This window comes from Rattus norvegicus, chromosome 1, assembly GCF_036323735.1.
Source record: "Rattus norvegicus strain BN/NHsdMcwi chromosome 1, GRCr8, whole genome shotgun sequence".
Classification (NCBI taxonomy): domain Eukaryota; kingdom Metazoa; phylum Chordata; class Mammalia; order Rodentia; family Muridae; genus Rattus; species Rattus norvegicus.
Window position 1 is genome coordinate 13,925,873 of NC_086019.1, and position 23,562 is coordinate 13,949,434.

At 43.1% G+C, this 23,562-nt stretch overlaps 2 long non-coding RNA genes across 2 annotated transcripts in view; one reads left to right on the top strand and one right to left on the bottom strand.

Moving 5' to 3' along the window:
* LOC102546604 (uncharacterized) overlaps positions 1 to 1,219 on the top strand; it is a 33,062-nt gene extending 31,843 nt beyond the window's left edge. The window contains exon 5 of the long non-coding RNA XR_010062763.1: positions 1 to 1,219. This exon is cut by the window's left edge and continues 1,238 nt beyond it. This is a non-coding gene — a long non-coding RNA (uncharacterized LOC102546604).
* Positions 1,220 to 10,954: 9,735 nt separating this feature from the next.
* Positions 10,955 to 16,225, bottom strand: LOC134484951 (uncharacterized). The gene is made up of 2 exons (XR_010062774.1): positions 16,062 to 16,225; positions 10,955 to 11,547 (listed from the first exon to the last, which is right to left on the bottom strand). It is a non-coding gene; the product is annotated as an uncharacterized LOC134484951 (long non-coding RNA).
* Positions 16,226 to 23,562: the final 7,337 nt, after the last annotated feature.

Here is a 23,562-nt window from a genome sequence, read left to right on the forward strand (position 1 = left end):
CACATTTTTTTTTCAACCTGTTTGAAAATTAGTCAAGTAGGGCAGTGAGAAAGTCGACGGAGCCAGTTTGATGGGAGAGCAGAGAGCTCAGACGCTGTGCTGACGCCAGTGCTTAGGGAGTGGAGACCCTTCTAATACTCTAGGAGAAAAAGGACTCCTGGAGGATGCCCCTGCCCTCAGAAAAGCATTCCACAAGGTTTACCGTAAGAAAAAATCCAAGACTCAAATGCTTCCCTACCAATAAGTCAGCCCAGACAGATGAACCTATGTAAAACAATCAATTAAGAGGATATCATAAACAGAAGTAAGTGAAGAGGACATTGTGGTGGCTTATTTCCTCTTATTGAAACCTTCTCCAGCCTCTCTAGGCTAATTACCATCAAACCGGACTAAATCCGACATGGCAGTGACCACGCCCAGCTAGAGAGCCCTATTTCTCATTGTTTGGTTAGACTGCAAATGTCTTTGTAATCTTTTTAATCTGAAAGATTTTTTTTTTTTTAAACCAGGAGGTTTAAAACTCTCTTGGCCTTCTGGGCAACAGAGGTTTTGTGGTTTGTTTTTTTTCTTTTTTTTTTTTTTTGTTGTTTTTTTTCAAATTTGGTTGTTATGCTGTTGTTTGATTTTATTTGGGGGGGAAGTTGTAGGGGGATGAAGGGTGGAGTGTGTTTGCGTGATGCGTAGTTGTTCCTTAAATTAAATGAGATGATACTATGACCCACTGTCTCTGTCACGCTCCCTCCTCCTTTGTCCTTCCCTCCCTCCTCTATTTCTTGTGACTCCTCTGAGACTGGGAAGTCTGGAGGGATTCAGGCATATGGGAGACGAAGGAGAAAATTTTAACGTTTTTAGAAAAAAACAAAACAAAACCATGATGGTGTGGAACTTTTCAGGCAAACAAATACTTGTTTCTGAATCCTGAACAAAATAAAGAGACGAGGAGATATGCATCTGCATGCACAGAGCTGGGTGATAAAGGCAGAAGGGAGGCGCTAGAAAAATATTCCAAGGCGGCACTGTTATTTGTGTTACTTCTAGGCCAAAAGGTGAAGGTTCTCCTGAGGGGAGGAGGGTTGTTTTCCCCAGGACCGAGTGGGACAAAGGAGAAGGAAGGCAGATTTTTGTTTGTGGTGACTGTCAGTTTCTGTGAGAAATTATCCACTCCAGTAAGTTTTGTTATTTTGGCAGTTTTATTCTCAGAACTGACGGTGCCCTTTACTTTCAGGCAGGGTGCGGGTGGGGGTTGGGAGGGAGGCCCAGGTCCTAGTGATCGCAGGGAGAGGGTGCAGGGGACAGCTGTAGGCAGAGGCTAGGGAGAGAGGCCCTGGGAGAGAGGAGCGTTGTTGTTTCTCTGTTCCTCAAGCTGTTCTTCTATCTGCCCTTGTTTATGCTTCAGAATTTCACACTGTGGTTAAAGGAGACAAGGTGTAATTTAGCATGCCCCTTGTAAATGCCGGGCGACTGCACTTAGGCACACAAGGAGACACAAAGTTTTTATGGGTACACAAATTAAGACGGTACCTTCAGAGGGAAAATAGAAATCTTAAATAATAAGCAAAAACTGACGGTTCGCTACGGTCAGTGCAGCCTGTTTTTGGGTTTTGTTATTGTTGTTGTTGTTTTTGCTTTTTTTTGTTTTGTTTTTGTTTTCTCAATCTATTTGGAGGCAAAAACCTGTAAAATCCAGTTTCTGAACTGTAATTTAGAGTTACACCAAAGAAGAACATTGTAAATAAGACCAAGTTAAAATGTGTATTTCAGATTAGACATTTTACTGTGACATTAAAAAAAAAAAAAAAAAGCAAACTTTACGTTTACTGAAAAGGAATGTTCCAGTAATTACCACAAGATTCCACAGCTGCTGAATGAGAGAAACTGTTTTTCTTTCTTGGAATGTAGCTCATCAACTCTCACAATTGCCTCATAACTAATCAGGGCTCTTATGAAAATGTTAGTAGCCAAAAGAGCCACTCGGATTGTCTCTGTCCCTCTGACACGCTACTCCCAGGCATGCCTAGCGCTGCTAATAACCTCCTTTTAAAACTTTAAAATGTGTTCGCTCAAAATGTGCTTTAACAACAACAATAAAATAGGCCCTAAAATATTCACACAGGGTTTCTATAGAGCATCAATTTCCTTCTGCATTTCTTTAGAGCATGCAATGAAAAGACACTGGGGGGGGGGGGGACACGGGTGCATTTGTTGATGTTGGTAACCACTACTTCCACGGTTTCTTTTACATTCTTCTCATTACTTGACATCGTGCTGCTGGGAGGCACCATTGTAAGATAATCTATGTGACTTATAGACACCCAGGATCAACAACCAGACCCGAATTCAACTGTGTTCGTACATGTAAATATGGACACCAAGTATTTCGGCCAAGACTTTCTTTTGGGTTTAGCGAACATAATTACAGGCCAGGCATAAATACTTGCTCTTGATCTGCATGTAGCGGGCACTTAAATTGCACTCCATGAGAACTTGCAGCTTGCTCTCTTTGCACCAAGATCCCAGGCCCTTGTGTCAGTCAGCAATTACGACAACGCCAACAAATAGATCTTGACATGTTTGAAACATAGAAAAGTTAGCACTTCTCCTATACTGGTGTCTACGTGGGTCAGACTTGGCTGATATATATATTTTCCCCTCGGACTTGACCCCAGCCTTTGAATCAAATTTAGCAATTTTCCCATGATTCAGTGGCCGTCAGACTCAGTGTTTCAAAATTAAAGGAAAGAGTGTTAAACTGGAAGTTCATCTCAAGCTCATGTTCTACCTCATTGGCCAAAATAAATCACAGGTCAAGCCTGGCACAAATGGAAGAAGGAAATGTCAGTCATAATAAATAGTAATGATAATGGGGGCTAGGGCGATGGCTCGGTGGTGAAGATTACTTACAGAGGACCGGACCTGGGTTCAGTTCCCAGCGCCACAATGTGGCTCACGGCCACCCATAACTCCAGTTCAAGAGGCTTTGACTCCCTCTCTGAGCTCAAAGGTCACCAGGCACGATGCACTTCACGCGCCGCACAGGCACGCAGGCAAGCAAAACACATGTACACATAACCTACATCGTTAGAAATGAGCAAAAGTTTTTAAGATGTAATAATGCTGAGGGGAAAAGTGACTATGTGCTGGACAAAATCCAACTCTTCCCTCTTTGTGGCAATGCTTTCTCCAGGAAATCTCATCAAACCCAAAGATTCGCTTCCTCCCTTCACATGCATAATTCATAACTTACATTTCCAGCTCAAAACTCTCTTTTTAGCTTCATAGTTTCATAACCAAGGAATTATTTGATACTTATGCTTGGTTATTTCAAAGATGTTTTATTATTATGTCTCAAACAGAACCCAGCTTCCACCCTTGGGCTGAGAGAGATGGGCTGGCTATATCCTGTAAGCCCCTGTCTGCCCCAGCACTCATTCATACAAATTAGAAATCAAAGACTCTGTAATGCTGCTTCTTCTTCAATTTCTGTGTCCATCTGAGCTCTAGACTTATTTTACCCTGGGCTTTTCACGTCTCCACATCTTCTCCAGAATCCCCTTCACATTTCCAGGATCTCACACCTCATCCCTATGATAGCTACTAACCACCACATCTATTTTTTTTTAATCAACTTCACTTACTTTAATTACCCTAATACTTACAATGGTTACCACTAGATTGACAATCACAAAATTATCAAATAAATATGAGGTGTTCACAAAACCTCTAAAGAGTACAAGAAAGATTAGCGCACACAGTGAGGAAGTGGAACACGTATAAATAGTGGAAAGGCCAGTTGTCAAGTGTGCTTGTGCGGTCACAGTCCCTCAGCCAGAGAAAGACTGTCTGGTCTTGTAGAGAGGGCTGCCCCCACAGCCTCTAGCTGTCAGCCATGGTGAACTCTGCCATGTTCTCCCACATACTGCTGATGGCAAGCTCTCCTTCAAGATGCCCACAAAGTTCCAGAGACAGCGGAGAACTCTCGGTGTCCCCAAGCACTAGAATTCAACGGTTTGTTTGGAATGGTTCCTCCTTTTGTAGACACGTTCCAGGATGCATGTGTCAGGGTGACGACTTCACACGCTGCCGTGGTACTAATGGCAAGTTCAACTATGGGGAGAAAGGGAATGAATGAAAATATCCTGAAGCTTAAAATCCGGATGCAAATGTTGAGCTAAAAGCAAACGTTTCCCTGTTTGGTGGTAGTGGTGATGGTGGTGGTAGTGGTGGTATTTTAATCTCACTGCCAAGACTGAGAGGGTGCCAAATAGGAGGTATTAGGAAGATAAAAGATGACAGGAGCATCTTGGGATCCGTGGAGCACTCAGTTTAGGAACAGCAAAACTAGGAAGAAGATCACCATAGCCAAATGAGGACGGCTCTGGTACTGTTGACTTTTGTTTACCTTGACTGCCAGACGATTCCTTCTGCCCCTCAGCAGAGCTGGCCTCCGCATCACTCTCAGTATCCCACAGTGTGTCTGCTCTTTCAGAAGTTCTCTGGGTCCCATGTTTTCCTCATTCCTCTCCAAGACTAGCTAGATTTCAGAGCTAAATTTACGATTATGAGTAAGAAACAAATAAGACAGAACAAGGGGGAGGACTCCCTATTTCGTGCTATATCACCCCAAAAGTTTCCCAAACAATTACCTCAAAAATAACAAGGAACAAGGCGTCAAATAGAAAGTCACATCAAAGTCTTTATTAGCCCCCTGTAGAGGCAGAGGCAACAAGCAGGCAATAGGCAAGCTCTAAGGTAAAAAGAAAATCTAAGTGAAAGGTGGATGCTACCCTAGGGATAAGCCAGGGAAAGGGAATGGGAAGAGAAATCAAAAGAAAAGACAACAAGGCTCTTCAAGCCACATTCCAGAAGCTTCTAACCCAAGGAATTGATGGAGGAGAACTGAAATGGACACAACTTCCAGTGAGGTGCAATCGTGATTGTCCATTGCAGAGGTGGGTCTGCTCTAGCAATGTTTCTCTGAGGATTGTGAGGTAAGGAAGGCCAGTCAACATTTGCCACTGAGAAAGGGGGTCTGAGAAAATGAGGCAGGAGGATGAGCAGGCAACCAGTAAATGCCAGCTGAGCTGAGCACTCTTCTGATGAGTGAGAGAGGAAGGGGCCATCCCCAAAGATTCTAGGATTCTTAAGCTTTTCTGTGGGCTCCCTGCTCTCTACCAGACAGCACAAGAAGACGTCTCCCATCGCCAGTCATGGGTGGCTCTGGTAATCCTACTCAATTGTTCTCAAAATGGACTACTAGAAAAGTTATACAGATGCCCCTCAACTCATTAAAAAACTACATCCTAATAATACGTCAGAACTTGAAACTATCCTATGTCAAAAATACATTTAGTGCACCAAACTCACCAAACACCATTCTTAGCCATATACCATGCAGGAGACTAGCAGTGGCTTCCTGTTGTGGTTGCAAGGCTGGCTGAGAGCTGCAGTTTCATGCCACTACCCAGCATCCTAAGACAGGGTCAAATGTTAGCTCAAGAAGGGATCAACATGCAAAACGTGAAATATGGCTTCACTGAGTGCATGTGACATTTGTGCCATTATAAGACTGAAAAAATAGTAAGTAAAATCATCAAAGTGGGGGACTGTTTTACACCTAATAAGTAGAAAGGCCCGGCTGGTCCATTATTTTTTTCAACCTGAAAGTTATAATTAAATCAAATCAGTAAATAATGATTAAGCACTTCTGAAGGAAGTAGCCAAGACATACACTGATTGAAGCATGTCATTAGAGACACACATGAGCTCATACATGGTTGCTGATCCTTCTGAGGAAATAATTACCTGATCTCAACAGTTCTGGATCCAGTACCAAGACACCAAGTGTTCCTTGACAACTCGAAGTCAAACTGATGACGGTCAACGTCCAGCCATATTCAATGAAAATTTTAACATAGGTGGCAGATGTAAAGACTTGATTTTGTTTGTTGAGCTACTTGTGTAAAATCCATTCATCCCCTTTGGTTTAGTAAGCTCTTAGTGGCTTTAGTACCTTTAACCGAAAGACCACTGGCTTCTCGGTGACTGAAACGACTTACAAAATAAGTTGAGGGCTTTAACTTGCAGTTAGTGACAGGGAAAGGTCAATGAAGAGTTCCACTGAATTTATTACTATTGAATGGATTGTGGTTGGTAAATTTTTTAAATTCTAAATAATTAGAATTTAGTGACAGCTTACATGGACAGATCTCAAACTATAGACTCAAGGGAGCATTCCTTTCTCTGGCACATGCTTAACCGCATCATCGTTTAATCCTATACATTCTAGACTATGCACCCCTGGACCCTGAACCTCGGGACCTAATGAGTAACATATCTAGCTACATCTTCTTGTCACATTCTGTTGGAGCTCCCACAGCCTCAGAAGAACTGCGATGAAGCCGTCGGCTTCTTTGTCTTCTAAGTTTCCCTTTGGGGTTCTACAGAAGTGCCGTGTGGCAGTGAGGGCATTTCCCCAGCCATGGGCAAGTGTTGGACACAGTCCTATTTACTAAAGTCCTCACTTGAATACTGGGAAAATAGAAAGCAACTCTGGTTGTCCCCCTGTTCTAGTTTCATTTCCTTTACTGTGACAAATCCCCCAGAAAAACAAAACAACAATAATAATGTAAGACCTTAATCGGTTTACAATTTCAAGTGATAGTCCATTCTCTTGGGAAAGACAGGCCGGAACTTAAAGCATCATATCCACAGACCAAAGCAGAGAAAAATAAAGAAGTGCACAGATCCCTGCCAGGTTGCGCATGCTCAGCTAGCTTTCTTCACTCCTAGACAGTTCAGGGCCCAGCCCATGGGATGGTGCCACCCACAATGAGTTGGCTTTTCCCACTTAGCAATCAATTAAAAATAAAAACAATTCCCCACAGACATACCCACAGGCCTACTGATCTAGATAATCTCTCATTAAGATTCTCCTCCCAGGAACTGAAGGGATGGCGTAGAGATTCAGAGTACAGACTGCTCTTGCAGAAGAACAGAATTTTGATTCTCAGTGCCTACTTCAAGCAATTCATAGCAACTTATATCTCAAGATCCCTGGAGGACAGTGTCTCTGGCCTTTGCTCACACTGGCACATGGATGTAAACACCCACACAAAGACACATACACATAGGTAAACATAAAATAAATATATATTTGTTTTTAAAAAATACCCCTTTTCCAGATCATTATAGGCTGTGTCAACTTAAAAAGCATCGCAACGTTCATACAGCTTGATGGCACTGGAAATATTAAAACTTAACTTGCAGAATCAAATTACTTCCTGGTAATTTGTACCTGAGGTGATGCCTTAAAGACGTTAACTCTGATCTCTGAGGCATGCAAACACCTTAAGGATGCCTTACCTAGCTTCTCAACGAGTCACGATCCACTAGAGAGAATCCAAACAATCATCGGAATCAATTAGAAATGTCAAACTGACTATGTGTGACTAAAGGCAAATTTTCAAAATATTCTTGAAAGAAATCATATCTGACTTGTTATCACATCAGTAGTGCCTGTCTTAGTTAAGGTTAATACTGCTATGACGATATACCATGACTAAAAGTAAGTGAGAGGAGAAAGGGTTTATTTGGTTTGTACTTCTACATCGTAGTTCATCACTGAAGGAAGTTAGGGCAGGAACTAATGCAGAGTTCCTGAAGGGATGCTGTTTACTGGATTGCTCCTCATGGCTTCCCCATCTTGCTTCCTTATAGAGCACAGGAGCATGAGCCTAGGATGACACTACCCACAATGGGTTGGGCCCTTCCCCATAAATCACTAATTATAAAATATGCTATAGCAGTGGTTCTCAACCTTTCTAATGCTAGAAATCTTTAATACAGTTCCTCATGTTGTAGTGGTCCCCCCAACCATAAAATCATTTTATTTGCTTCTTCATAGCTTTAATTTTGCTACTGTTATGAATGATAATGTAAACGTTTCTGGAGACAGAGGTGTGTGAAATGGGTCTTGAACCACAGGTTGAGAACTGCTGCTCTTCAAGTGTGCCTGCTACCCAGGCTTACAGAGAGGTATTTTCTCAGTTGAAGGTTCCTTCCCTCTGATGACTTTACTTTGTGTCAAGTTAAAGCCAGCCAGCACAATTCCATGTGCCCATTTGCAGATTAACATGTTACCCTGAAAAGTTTTATCATTATTTCTAATAAAGGGCAACCGCGCCTCCCACCCTACCCCCACGGCTCCCACCTGCTTCCCCAGAGTCAACATCTACCACACCGTTGTTTCTCCTTATTCACATTCTCCAGTGAACACTTTTCCCTCTGGAAACGATGTTAGAACACCTTAACCATACAGCTCTGTGGTGGATTCCTTAAGATAGCACTACTAATCCTGTGCATCTCAAGAGGAAAATAAACTGATCTCAGACAGTAAGTCTTCCATGAATTTTAAGAGGCATTTGAAAAGAAAAGCTGTCGTCTACTAGGATCCTGGACAAAATCCTCTTATATCCAGTCTCCCACATGTTCTCTATTCCCAGCCATTACAGTGCCTGTTTTATTTGATTGTAACAATTTATTCAAGTCTGTTTCATCTCTTAGGACCATTTTGTCTCCTCTCTAGCACACTGGCCTTGTGAATAGAGTTGTGTCTTTCTTTTTTTTTTTTAATCTCTGTGTCCACAGTCCAGGATGATGCCTATAACACAATAAGAATTCACTAATTCTTGCTGAAAGCCTTCAGTGAAAGGGTTGGACAGACAGACAGATGCTATGTAGAATCACACTGCTTTGAGGACAAAGGTTATATTTTGACAACTGATTTAGTGTTCTCTGAAGCATAATTTTGGAGTCCAAATGACTATTCTTGACAGACTCTCACTAAACAGGCCCTCGTTTTTGCTTAGACCAGGGCATCATGATTGACAAATGGAGTTTTTCCTCTTTGTTTGAAAGTCTTAGCAGAAATGTATGACTGCCACAGCTATGGATTCTTTAGATCCCCTGGGAGAAAGGCCTTCTTTCCAGGGGTGGTCATAGTAGATCTTCCGAAGACTTAAAACTAATAGTCAAAAAGAACATCTGAACTACAACAGCTTTGAAGAAAATGACTTCTTAAAACTCTGTTTCTTTTAGAGCTGCACGAAATCAGCATAATAGAAAGGCTGACGTAGTAGACAGGGTCAGAGGTAGATGCATTTCTGTGAAGAAGGGGGCTTCATTCAGGAGGAATTGTACTAAAATCAATGCAGAGCCACAAACTGTATGACTTTGCAAATTTGCTTAAGAACTGAATCATTTGTTGAAATTTGGTATTTCAGACTTCCTGAGAATAGTGTTTCCAGGAAGAGCCAAGATTATTCCGAAGTCTGAATAATTTTAGATTCGTCAACCTCTTGTAAGTGAAAAAAATACTCAGATGATAAAAAAAATGAAAACATTTGAATTTTATGGTTTTTACACAGATTAATTAGTTTGTGGCAAATTATGACTTTTTTTTTTTAATCAACTCCAACTCTAAATGGACTGGACCCAATAAACAGAAGAGAGCTGCTTCACTTTCTTTTTTTGAGCTGTCTTTTTAAAAGGCTGCAAGTAGAAGCAGAGAAAATGCCAGGGTGGTTTTTAATCTTTTTCTTTCTTTTCTGAAAACGCGGGAATTGGCCTGAGACTTGGCTATTTGCATCCAGTGGGATCTTGACAGACGCTGTGCTTTATCTCATCCGCATTGTGAAAATGCGAACTCGCATATTAGGATCCAAACAAATCAACAGTTGCCGAACACAGCGCTGGTAAAGTAGTTGTTCCAAACCGAATTATCATTGCGGGTGACGTTCTCTTTCTGAACCTTGAAAAACTTTAGGGGGAAAGAAAAAAAGATGCTGGTAATACAAACCACATGGTTGCCTCATTCTCCCCCCATTCTTGGCAGAGCGAGTGCTGCCTGGCAACCTTGCAGTCAGCTGGGCCGAGTAATCACAGCAGTATTGCCCCGTAGTTAAATCTAATGCTTTCTTTCTGAGAACTCATCAGTGGATTCTTTTTCTTCTTATCAGTCTTCTTGGTAATGTTTGAACAGGGCTTCTGTGCATAAGGAGAACACGGCCCTGTAGAAGGAACTGCTGAAATAATAAAACACACACACAGACATACACACACACTGACAGAGAGAGAGAGAAAGAGAAAGGGAGAGAGAGAGAGAGAGAGAGAGAGAGAGAGAGAGAGAGAGAGAGAGAGAGAAAGTGTTCTAATGACTCTGTAAGCAGAAGTTTTAAAAAAGAAGACACTTGCAAGGCTTGCAAGGAGTGCTTGCCTCTTGCCTGTTGCTTTGGACTTTGGCCCCACAAAGGCTCGTGACCCAGCCTGACCCTACCGTTTCCCCAAGTGTTTTCCCCAAGCTTTCTAAAAGAGCCGTTCTCCCTATCGAAACTTTCAGGGCAAGCTTTGAATATATGGAATTCTGAAATCAGAATCTAAAGACTTGTGAGGGAAAAATAAATAAATAAAAGGAGTCTTCTTGTATTTGGTCCTGGCTAGCAACAACATAAAAGGCAGTATTTTAATTTCAACACACTTGAAAGGAAAAGGAAGTATGCCTTTGAGTCAATCCAGTAGGCTAAATCAGGCTGAACATACAATTATGTTATGGTAAAGTGTTGGGGCACATGCCTTTAATCTCAGCACTTGGGAGGCAGAGGCAAGTAGACCTCTGTGATTTTGTGGCTTGGTCTACAGTGTGAGTTTCAGGACAGCCAAGGCTACACAGAAAAAGCCTGTCTCAAAACAAACAAACAAAAACAAACAAACAAAAAAACCAACCAAACCAATCAAAAAAAGAAAGAAAGAAAAGAAAAAGGAAAAAGAAAGAAATGTTATAATAATAATAATGTTATAATAATGGAATGTTTAAAGACACCTTGTAAGAAAGGGAGACCACCAGAGCAACCACAGCCACAGGGAACATGGCTAAAACAATACTAGAGTCAACACGAAATTAAAATCCAGAATTTTAATCCGAAATTAAAAGGCAGAATGTTCCTTTAGACAAACGCATCAACAAGGACTTTATTAAACTCTTCTATTCCTTGTTAACTCAACAAAATAACATACAAAGTGCCCAGTCGAGCTCCTGCACAGGGCTGCTTGTGCTTTGAGATTCTGCTCAAGAGCTGTAAGCCAGCCCTTAAAGTCCTATGATAGTCATCAATGTTTTGCAGGCCTTCCTCTTTCTAACACTGGCCATCACTTCGGCTTCTCCTCGCAAACAGTGACTACGAAGAAACTAGAAAGAAGGTGAATCTATCTCAGCAGCTACAGAAAGTTTGGGGAGTGATAGGCTTGGTGATGAAAACTCACTGTATGGGCCTCGAACCCATGACTGTGAGTGTGCTTTAAGCTAAGCGTGCTATGACCCAGAAGGAACAATGAAGGTATTCAAAGTCATGCAATCCAAGAGCAGCCTTGGTCCAACTTCGTGTCATGGGTAGGTAGTGTTCTTCCTGCTAGAATATATTTTATAATGCACCTCTTTGATGGAGCTTTAAATCCTTGCCGGATCCATTTGTCCTTAAAAGCTCAACTTCCTCCCTGTTGAGAAGAGCGATAAAATAATGATCACTAGTATGTGGGTAGAGTCAGGACTGCTTGATGCTTTCAAAAACCTTGTGGTACTTGTGGGCTTCATGGGCTCTCTAGAGGGGAAGGCATATATAAAGTTTGACAAGAGTCTCAAAAATGACCAGTCATCCGCTTTGGGTGACTTTAGCTTTGTTAACACATTTAAACTTATTTCCCCAGAAGACTGTATAAATGTCATGTCTCCCACATTTTCTGTATGTTAACATGACATTAATCTGGAATTTAACTTTTTCCTTAGTTCCAAAATATGTCACTGGTTGGTTTTGCTCTTTTGCTGTTGCAATAAAAATTTATTAATTTTTAAAGTTAGGATACAAATTAATGGGTTTCATCGTTGCATTTTCATATATTATATATATATAATTCATACACACACACACACACACACACACACACACATATATATATATATATGTCATTATACTTTGTTCTAATTTTCCTCCTCCCCTGCTGGCATCCTGCTGAGATCTAAGTCCCCTCTGGTTCATTCCCTTCCTCTCCCCACAAATACTCCCTTCTGTTCTATTTGGTTAATTTTAGCCGGCCCTATCTGTTTATCTTCTTTTATATCTCATCATGCCTATCTCCTCCTGTATCTCTCCCCACTGGAACTTTTCAATTCACTGGCCTCCTGCAGATATTCATTAATAAAATAATAAGAAATTCTTCAATGCCACAGTTTCAAGTGCTAGTGTATTGACCAGAGACCTTTTCTATCACTATAGAAAGTTCTGTGGTCTTAGTACCACTGTCAGTGTGTGGGACATCAGAACATGGACTTGTCTCTCTTTCCTACCCTTTCCTAACGTCTTGAACATTCAGGATCTGCTGAGAAGTAGCATTTTTAGCTCCTTCAGACTCCTAAGGTGAGGAGGCTGGAGATTGGAAGGATACAATTTTAAAATATTCTCTCATGAACAGAAAAGGTCTGAGGTTTTTTTTTGATTGGTTCGTTGGTTGGTTGGTTGGTTGGTTGGTTGGTTGGTTAGTTGGTTGGTTTTCAAGATGGGATTTCTCTGTGAGTCCTTGGCTGTCCTTCGGGAACTCTCCCTGTAGACCCCCTTGGCCTTGAACTTACAGTCTGCCAGTCTCTGCCTTGGAGTGCTGGTAATAGGCACCCACCACCACTACCTGGCAAAAGATAAGAGTTTAGCTATAGTAAAACATGGGCTAGGAGACTGGAGAGAGGACAAACAGAAGTTATACAGTCAGTAACGAACCGTAAAGGGATTAAGAGTTCACAATGACTTAAAGTTTTTCATTCTGCACGAAGCATGGTGGCTCACACCCGAAATCCCAGCACTCAGGAAAATTTCCAGTTCAAGGCCAGCCTAGGATATATAATGACGCTTTACCTCTTAACGACAAATGCTAAAATTCCACTAAATGCTGAAATTGAATTCAAGTCATAAAACAAACAACAACAGGGGTGGGGGAAAACTGGGCTATTTCAACAACACTAGAAATCCCAATCTTCTAATTGATGTCCCTAACTAGCCAGAATCTAAAAAAAAAACAATTCCATGTCATTGGGGCTAATTTTGGTGGTCAGCTCTTCACTCAGTCAACACAATAAAAGGTACAGAGGCGGTCACTAATGTATGACATACAAATGGACTTACACAAAGTCTCTAAAAAATATGTATTTGGCTCCTAAAAATAGCCTTCCCCATAGAAACAATGTGCCATACAATCAAGGCCACACGGTCAGCATTTCAAAGAGACCCACAGAGTCTTGAAACCAGGTACCAGCTAAATTGTGTCATTCTAGCATGGTGCTGGGCTCACCTCCTAGGAATATTTGCCTATTTATCTGTGCTGGGAGTGAGGTTTTACAGCCATGGTCTAAGAAGAAAAGGTACCAGCAGAATGGAATTTTAAATCAGGAGCAAGTACTTGGGGTGAGGGGGAGACAAGCACCCTGGACCCAGGGATAGGAGAGGCAGAGAACATGAGGCAGGAAGGAAGGACGTCAAAGATGCTATGGTGAACTCAGAGAGGCGGGGAAAGCCACGAAGGAGTCAAGGGAGCATGTCTTTCTCTTTTAATGTTGTCTGCCAACTTTCGGTAATCCGCGAGGTGTGGGAGGAATGGCGTTAATACAGAATTCATACGTGAAAGTCTCAAAGTAATCTTTAATTAAGAAACCATACTAAAAAAAAAAGGAAAAAAATTCCTGTGATTTCTGTCCTCTTCCTCGTGGCTCCCCTGCACTACGTAAAACTCCTGGATGTCTTTTGACAAGCGTCATCTGACGCACAGCTGCAGCAGAGTTCCGGAGTGCAGCCGTCCTGTCAGGTCCAGAAGACACGGGTTAGCTCCCGCCCTCTGGCTCGTACAGTCTTTCTGGCCCCCTTTTAGGATGGTCCCTGAGTTTTGGGGGAGGGGCTGTGGAATAGATGGCTCATTTGTGGCTGAGCACGCCACAGAAATTAGTCTCCATAATTTAGAGTTTCTACCTTAGCACCTTCTACCACCCATGGAAACTTCTCTGATGAGGTCCGTGAGTGACGTTGTTCTAGGTGTAAAGATGTGAATTTAGAGGGCAGTTTGATACTGTGTGGACTTAGTAAAATAATAATGGTGACCTCACCTCTGGGGCCTGTGAACACCCAACCATGGGCTCTGGGTCAAATTAACAGGATCAGGCATGAATGTCTTCCTCTAAGCCATTGCCGTCATCGTCGACATCATCATGATCATCATCGATATTTTTTAAGAGAAAAACAGAACTTCCACTTCGACCTCTAGGCTCATTTTCCTGGCTCCTCTCCTCCTACAGTTATTACTAGTTGACCCTTGACCTCCTGTTGCCAGCCACACTGGCCCTCCGTTAGTTCCATGTCCTGTCTTACCTCAACTCTTAAAACATATTCCTTGATGCAGAAGTTTCCCAGTTTCCTTCCTCAGTGAACTAACTCCCATCCGCCTTCAAATTTCTTACTTCTTCGTGAAATCCACCATGAAGCTGGATTTGTTTTCTCTCTAGAATACACCCATAACAGCAGGTACTATTCCTGAAGAGACTTATCGGAGCTGTGATCTTACATCTGTTTGTGTCATTGTTTGTTTAAAGATTGTTTGGGGTAATTTTTTTTCTTCAAAAAAAAATATTAGACTTTGAGCTTTGGGAAGTTTATTCTAGATCTATCTCGAATTCATCTCTGGGTTCCATTAGCTTTGCTGAGTCAATGGCACATAACAGGTATTCGCTAAGGCTATTTCAGTGAATGAATGAATGAATGAATGAACCAATGGATAGGATGAATGAATGGGTGAATGAATGAATGAACGAGGGGTGGGTGAATGGATGGATGAATGAATGAATGAATGAATGAATGAATGAATGAAACATGATGAGGAAAGTGAGTCCTTAGCTGGGGGGGGAGGGGAGTTTAAAGGTCAAGCAACCCCTTTCCAGTGTGGAGGGAAGGATGAGGGAAATCATTATTTGTGTGTATCAGTATAGTTCACAAATGGCGGCTGGACAGCAGTAAGGGGTCACCTGCATTCATTTGCAAGTTAAAATATTTATGCAGCTCTGAGTGTTTTTCCATTCTTCCCCTCCAGTGATCCTCCCCCTCTTTCATAGGTGATTTATTCTGAGAGCTTTGGACTGAATTTTTTTTTTTAAAGTGCAATTGAGAAGACAGGAGGTTCTGTCCTCCTGTAGAACACACACTTCCTCTCTCTAAAGGAGAAAAATACTCAGGAAACTAAACAGTTCACAGAACACTGAGTTTAGAAACGGCAGGGAGAGGAACAGAGGAATCAAAGCAGAAAGTTCAGTCTTGCTTCACTTTCAAGGTTGCAACTAAATGACAACAGATGAAGAAATAAATGTGTCCATTTGTAAAGTTGGAGAACTTTGGAGGGGGTTGCTTTGAGGAACCCTTGTCTTCCTAAATGGCTCTGCTGTGCTGGGGCTAGCCCCCTACATCTTACTAGGGTTTTGGGCTCCTGGCCCTAAGGAGTTAACATGCCATGTCTTGATTTTTTTAGGACTCAGACTTTATCATGCCCTGCAAAAACCAAAAACGAATTGCTCATAAGGAAAACAAAAAACAAAAAAACTGGTCTTCATTGTTGCACTTGCTTCCACCCCAGCATCTAAAAATACAAAATACTAAGCTTTCTACAGCAGGTAATTTTTAAAAAGGAAAAGGAAAGAAAACATAGAGAGAGACTAATTGTTTAAGGTCTAAATGTAGCCCGTAGAAAAGACAGAAATAAAAGAGGCGTCTCTCCAAGTGACCCAGCTTACATCAAACCAGGCACACAGTTTGCTGGAAAGACTTTTTCGTCTCCGTTTCCCCTCTAGGTTTAAAGAGAAAGTTTTTTTTTTTTTTTTCTTCTGAGGCATAATGGATGTGAGTGTGATCCTGGCAACCTTCGATCTACAAGCGGTGTTAATTTTAGCCTGATCTTCATGTGGAGCACACGGAGGGACTTACATTACTCACCAGGGCTTGCTGGGAGCCTAAGATAGCCTTCAAGTCTCTGAGAAAGTGCGTCCTGTTTAAAGAGAGTCTCCCATCCAGAGCTGGAGTCAGGCAAGGTGGCTGTGACCCTCTAGGAGTTTGCAGCTGTTACTGCATGGGCTGTGGCTGCTAACTGGGGTGCTCCCCTTTTCACCCATCAGCCTTTCTTTGATAGGTACTCCTTAGTTTAAATACACATTTCAAAACACTCCCTTTATACTCTGTAAAGGAAATTGATCATTCCTTAAATGTATGCTTTTAATTGACTTCCTCCTTCCCGGCTAGAAAATTAACTTCTGCTCTTCTCTTATTTGATCTGTTAAACAGGGCATGTGACACCTTCCAGACAACAAGATTTAATGAGATCCTAAACACCCAAAGACTTTGCCTGGGAGAGGATCCATAGTCCCACATTGCTTTTAAAGGTACAGCAATCAAACTCTCGATTGAATCCCACCCTCGAAGTGGATTGATTGGCGTGGCTGTCCATAACACTGAAACAGCCGGCTATTGTCTCATTTCTCTCTGCCAGTTGCACCGCACTCTCAAAAAAAAAAAAAAAAATCAATTGTCTTCCCCCTGTGCAGCAAGGCCAGAAGTGAGTACCTGATGTCTGGACCGTAGATGTATTTATGTGGTTTTAGACTCATACCAGTTCTTTCTCATTCCGATTGAAACCAAAAAGGCCAGCGTTGGAACTGAAAAGGGCCAGTCACGTCCGAGAGCGACTAGGCCCGTGCCGTTCCCAGCCCATTTCGGGGAGGTGGTGGTTGTTCATACAGGTTGCTTGCCAAGCTGCCACCTGGCCAACCAGCTTAGTGACCGAACAGGTGATACGGTTCTCACAGCTCCCCAGAGAACGCGCCCCGCCCGAATCATTGCTACACTGCGATTCCTTGACTTCAGGTGATTTATATTGTGTTGTTTGTGTTTGGTGGTGCTGTTCCAGCCTGGTGTGCAAAACAAGCCCTGCCTGCAATCGCAGGATTCTCTCAGTCTCAGAGGCGGGGCTGACTTTTCAGAAAGAGGCTTCCTTCAGAGCCCAGAATGTGGCATCCTTATAGCTTCTGGACAATATTTACAGCATATTATTTCCCTAGCAAGGAAACGCTCGGAAATTGTCAATGGAGATATTTCTTTTTTTTTTTTTCCCGGAGCTGGGGACCGAACTCAGGGCCTTGTGCTTGCTAGGCAAGCGCTCTACCGCTGAGCTAAATCCCCAACCCCAATGGAGATATTTCTTATGGGTAGTGGGAACGGAACTTTTGTGACCCACCGCCCAGATGTCCTCCACAGTGTCTCACTGGGTCACAGGAATATCTGGTGGCAATGGCAGACACATACCCTTGATGCATGTTCACTCTGGCCTCCACCGAAGGGAGACTTCTTCAAGGAATTAGAAATTTTCCTTAGAGGTCAACTTCCCTGAAATAAATTAGTTAGCAGTCTCTTTTGCAAATGTTTTCCTTCTTTTCTTTCTCTTACTGACATTCTGGCCTATTGTTCAGTTTAAAGACACAGGGGCTCACCCCTCTGGCGTTTGCCTAATTTTTTTTTCCTTCTTTAAACCATAATTTTTATCGTGTATTCTGTTTGGCTTTTAAGCTGATCACTTAATATGTTAATAATAAAAGGTCCTTTGAGCAATAGAGATAGGATACATGAAGAGAAATTATGCTTGTCGGAAGGAAGGGACTCGAATGACAATTGTGAGATGTGTGGAATTTTCCTCTGTCCCTATGTGATGTCACCTTTCCTTCCTCGCTCACTGAGGTGACACGCCACAGGTGCCACACTCAAAGACATCACAAAAGACAGCATTATCGTGTGCTAATTACAGTCCTTGAAAATTACCTCTGTGCTTAGCAAATAGGCATTCCCCCCCCCCCCTCTGCTCGTGATGAAGTTGGTGGTTTAAATAAAAAAAACACTATTTAAAGTAACAGAGTATAGTTATGTAACCTCTTCATATAAATCACACAATAATTCTTTGTGCTTTGTGGAGAAAAAAAAAGGAGGAAGAAAGAGACTGCAGCTCTTAATAAGATTTATTTATATAATAATCATTTATGCAAAGGGATTTTTGCCTCCTTGTAGAAGTGAGGTGTCTTCTTTTTCTGGAAGTTGCAAGCTGAGGCGGAGACACCGTCCAGTCACCACGTTAAGTTCTACCTTAGTATTCCCGACTCAGCTCAAGTAGTGTTCGGTGTTACTACAGAAAGTGGCTTCACAGACAAGCAAGTTCATAGTTGAGCAGTGCATGCTTGGTAAATAAATGAAACTAAGGAGTGTTTTTCAGTTTAGTGTCTAGGACTTTGGCATCTCTAGGCCACCTGCGCTTAAGAGGTTGTCACCTGCTAAGCCTGCCTCAAACTAATCTATTTAATGCACTGCCTGTGCGGACCACTCCAAAAAGAGGGATCCTTCATGGATATAGAACTAACAGAAGGACTTCATTGGTTAACCACGTCGCCTCTGATCCTCACTGAACTGTTGGGATTCTGCAGACAGAGAGGCCCACAAGGACTTCCTTGTGTGTCCTTATCTTCATTGAGATGCTGACCCAAGTTCTAAAAGCTCTCTCCATGGAAAATTCTGGGCTGTACTCCAAAACCAACCAGGAGGAGGTGGCTCTCTTAATCAGTGGCTGTGTTTCATCTTTATATAAACAGGTTAAGCCAGCTGCCAAGGCCTCTGTGACCAATTCCAGCTCACATTACCTTTGGCAGGAAAGATGGGCCAACCAAAGGTATGAAAGCAGAGAACTCCACCTCTCCCAAGTTAGGGCAAAAGACCTAGATGCTGGGCAATATGGTCAGACTCACCCCAAGCGAGTCGATAAAGTGCGGTATAAGCTCATTGCTAGAATGCTTGGGATTCCACCAACCTGGTCAGCGGGTGTGACTTGGTTAGTGTAATGCTCGACTACAATACACCAACTCCTGGGTTTTATGTCTTGGATCATCACATAAGCCAAACCAATTGGTATATGGCAGTAATATCAGCACTTGAAAGGCAGAGGCAGGAAGATCCTTAATTCAAAATCATCCTTGGCCACATGGAGAGTTGCAGACCAGCCTGAGGTACATGAGACCCTATCTCAAAAACAAACAAACAAACATACAAAATCACTAAGCTGTTAATGTCATGTGTTAAAAAGGAAAGAATAAATCTTTTAACCATGATTGACCCCAAATTATTGAGAAATGCATATTATTAATTTGATGGAAAACTAAAAGAAGCCCATTCTAACCATATTAGGATATGTGCTATGTCAAATTCATTAACTGATGATATAACTTCCCTCAACCAGGTCCTCTATGAAAGGGCTGCCATTTCCCCAGTATGGATAGTGTAAAGAGCCGAAGTGCTTGGTGCGTATACATGAGGATCTGAGTTCAGAACTCCAGCACCTGAATAAAAAAAGCCAGGTATCAGCTGTGGGAAACTGGCCCTGCTCCTCATCTGGACAGCCTGGGGACCTGGCTCTGATGGCGTTGGGACAGGAGAGCCAACCCCTCCCCTCACCCACTGCAGCACTCTGGTGGCACTGGAAAGGGTGAGCCAGCCCCCAAGGGTGTGGAAGCAGGAGAGAAGGCCTTGCTCCTCACTTGGGCAAATCAAGAGAGCTGGCCCGGGTGGGGAGGGTTCAGGAGAGCTGGTGGGCTGACCAACTCATTTTCCATTCAGGCCCAGATTCAGGTCTCTGAATCCGCCCACCCCAACTCCCACCCCCATCTATGCACTGCTTGAGCACATGAAGGGACCGGTCTTGCAGATCCAAAGCTGCAGGATCTTCACAACACAGGGCAACCACAGGCTATCCAAAAGAAGTCCCAGTGAGGATCCAGTATTGATAGTGTAGCAGACGCCCGAAGCCTTGAAATTCACCAACGATTCATCACAAAGAGTATGTGCAAGCCAAGCTGTGGGCAAAGGGGTATACCACGTGACACACCGTGATACACCACAGCTTCCATGGTGAGATTTGATTCAGGGATGGGGGTGGGGAGATTGCAAAAGTGAGGGTAGATATGAAGGGACAGGGAGATGACTGGGACTGGGATTATGTGAGGTAAAATTCACAAAGAATCAATAAAAAACTAAAGCTAGTTAGGCATCATGGTACACACCTGTAACCTTAGAACTAGTATGTGAGAGATGGAGAAAGGTAGATTCCCCAGAGCTTACCGGCCACCCAGTCTAACAGTAAACTCTATGTTTGGAGAGAGAGGGCAGGGAAGGGAAAGGGTGAGGAAAGGGAGACAGTGACAGAGAGACAGAGAGACAGAGAGAGGAGGAAAGACATCGTACATCAACCTCTGGTCTCCCCACGAACATGCATGCATTAATGTGTATGCATGTGCCTACGTGTATTCAAACACACTTGCACACAGGAACACAGGCAAGCATAACTAACACTAAAGAGAAAGATTTCCTCCAGTAACCTTCCTTTATTTTGACCCTGAGAATAGTCCTCAGACCATTGCCCAAAGGAGCAGCTCTGAGAGAGTACAACCTGAAAAGAAAAAAGGTCAATAAAAAGGACTTCCGAGCTACACTTAGCAACATTAGCCAAGAATAATCAAGGTTCAAGAGGTACAACCACCTAGTCCGTCTGCCCCACAAAGTCTGAATCGTGTTGAAGGTTCAAGTCAGTAAGACTGGAACTCTCAAAGGCAGGGAGCAAGCAAACGAAAGTGCGCATGCGCTGAGCTCCTCCTCTCTGTTACTCTTCTCTCCTCCACCTTTCTAGTGGCAATATTCAGTGATGCTGGTCCTCGTCTTTAAACAAAACACCTTCCCACAGAAAGCACTTTAACATGACATGATTTAAAAATCACAGAATTAAGGCCACTGGTTTGTAGGTCAAACCGTATTTGAATAACTTGGACTTCCCTCTTTGCCTCCAGATTTGAATGCAAAGTGGGTAGGGGCCTGACGCTGGCCATATTTTCAAGTGCTCGCCACAGTTACTGCAAGAGTAGTAGAATTCTTTGTGGGGGTGGAGGGGGTGTTGTTTTGACATAACACTGTGCCACGGGAGCTGAGCCTTTCAAGTGTTAGAGAGGATTTGTTGCAAGAAAATGGCTATGATAGGATTTATTGTAATTGAAAGCCAAGCTACAGTAGCCATCCAGTGCATCGGAGGGTGTCAAAACCCGGCTGAGAGGGTGGAGTGCCTTCTGCTAAGTAAACAACAACAGCGGTGAGTGAAGAAAATATTTTGTGACAACAAGATCTACAAGGTTGGCCAACTTGACGAGCCAGCCCTGCCACCTTGGGTACTAAGCCCATGGGTGCCAAAGGGACCGTGAACAGCTGCAATCTTCCCACTACCCAAGAAAGTTTGGAAAACAAGTTATATAATAACCTGACTTCACATCTAGGAGTTGCCAGGAAATAACCCCGGGCCTTCTCCAGGTCCACAAGAAAGGCCTCTCCCACACCCTGACCCACCCAGTCCCATGACCTGGAGTTACTCCGAGGCCTCTCAACTTTGGCTAAGTTTACGATGGCCTTTCCTACATATGCTCAGAACGAGCAAAACTTACCTGGCTCCCATGCAAAAATGTCACCCTAAGAAAAGTCAGCTTCTCAGTCATTAGAATGCTTTTATGGAGACCGGCCCTCGAAAAACGCACACCTCCACGCCATCTTGGGCAACCTAGGATAGATCTGAGCCTGCAGGATCAGAGCTTGGTAACAACACACAGCAGAAAGAGAGCTGTGCACTCCGTTAGCACAAGGCCCTCCATGTTGGAATTTCACTGCTTTACTTGTTATGTGAATGACTCTAAAGAGGCCTAGATAAAGTCCAAGATAATATGGCTCCAGACCTGCAACATTCCAACTCTCTACATATACAGAAATTCTGATCAACCATCCTTGGAGAATCACTAACATTGGCTTTTTCCCAAACTAGGATTTTCGATTTACATTATTACCAACTCCTAGTCAGAACTATTATTACTGTATCATGGTCAGCTCCCATTCCTAGCTGTGGCTCTGCAGAAAAGTGGAAACTGGACTTGAAATCAAGGCCATATTCAGCTCAGATGCACGGCTTGGAGAACGTTCTTGCCAATCCTGAAGCCCATGTCACAGTCACTGTGGATTCCCATAACTATCTCTGCATCAGAGAGGTATTAGTGTGGGTCAGGTCACTGCTACCTACTGTAATACTGTGAACGTGCACCTTGTCTTTCTCAGGCATGGTCCCTGATGTCCAACGGTCCGTGTAGACTAAGGGTCAAGTGTGTGTGTGTGTGTGTTGGTGGGGGCGGGGGGAGTGTATGTCTGCATGTGTGCATGTTCTGTGTACGTGCTGCATGCATGGGAGTGTGCAGAAGAACACACCTGTGCACATGTATTCAGAAGCCAGAGGAAGACTTCAGTGTATTCCTCTGTGGGTCTCTTATTGCCTAAAAACAGGATTGTAGCTGGCCTTTGCTACTTTATGGGTTCTTCTTTTCCCACTCTTTATCTCCCTGATTTCACCCTCTGTCACTAGATAGGAGAGAAAAAGGAAAAGGAGGAGGAGGAGGAAGAGGAGAAGGAGATGAAGAGGAGGAGGAAGAGGAGGAGGAGAAGGAGAAGGAGATGAAGAGGAGGAGGAGGTGGAGGAGGAAGAGGAGGAGGAGGAGGAAAGAGAGATCCTTGAATCTAATATTTTTCTTCACCAACCCATAACCCTACCACACCACCACCACCACCACCACCTCCACCACCACACCATCACCTCCACCACCACCACCACTACCACCACCACCACCACCTCCACTACCACGCCACCTCTTGAGAATGACCAACAAACACCCACCATACCTATCAGGGCTCTAGCACTTACATATCCTCTGAAAAGTTCCCAGAATCCCAAATGCCACACAATCACAGGAACTGCCTGCAGCTGGCAAAACCTCACCTCTGCTAGAGCATGAGACAAATCACAGCTGCTGCAGAGTTGGAGGCAGTGCCACGCCCTCAGACCCAGGACCAAAATGAACACATTCTTACAATATTTCTGTGTTTTGAAAGAAATGAAAGTTCCAAAATTGTCACTACATAGGATGACTTACCGTGGGAAAGCTGGTGTCAGCTAGGTTATCTGGCCAGAGTCTTCCTCGAGATCCCCTTCGCTCCACTCACCAAGGTGGGATTCCAGGCACCTGCAGGCACCTCCAGCTTTTCACGTGGGTACTGAGGATTCACCCTTAGACCTTTCTGCTTGAAGAATAAGCACTCCAGATTACTGAGTCATGTCCCCACCTCAGAACCAGATCTACAGAGGTGCTCTTTCTCCATAACAAGTTCATGCCCACCTGTCTTCCCAATATGTTTTGCAATTTTAAGTATTGCTCCATACTGTTCTTAGGATATTAACTTTTTGCCTTTCTAACTTTTGCTGTCCCTAAATGATGAACTCATTTCCGAAGATTCATACTATAGTCAAAAAAAAATGTTCTCTCCTCCTTTCCTCTTT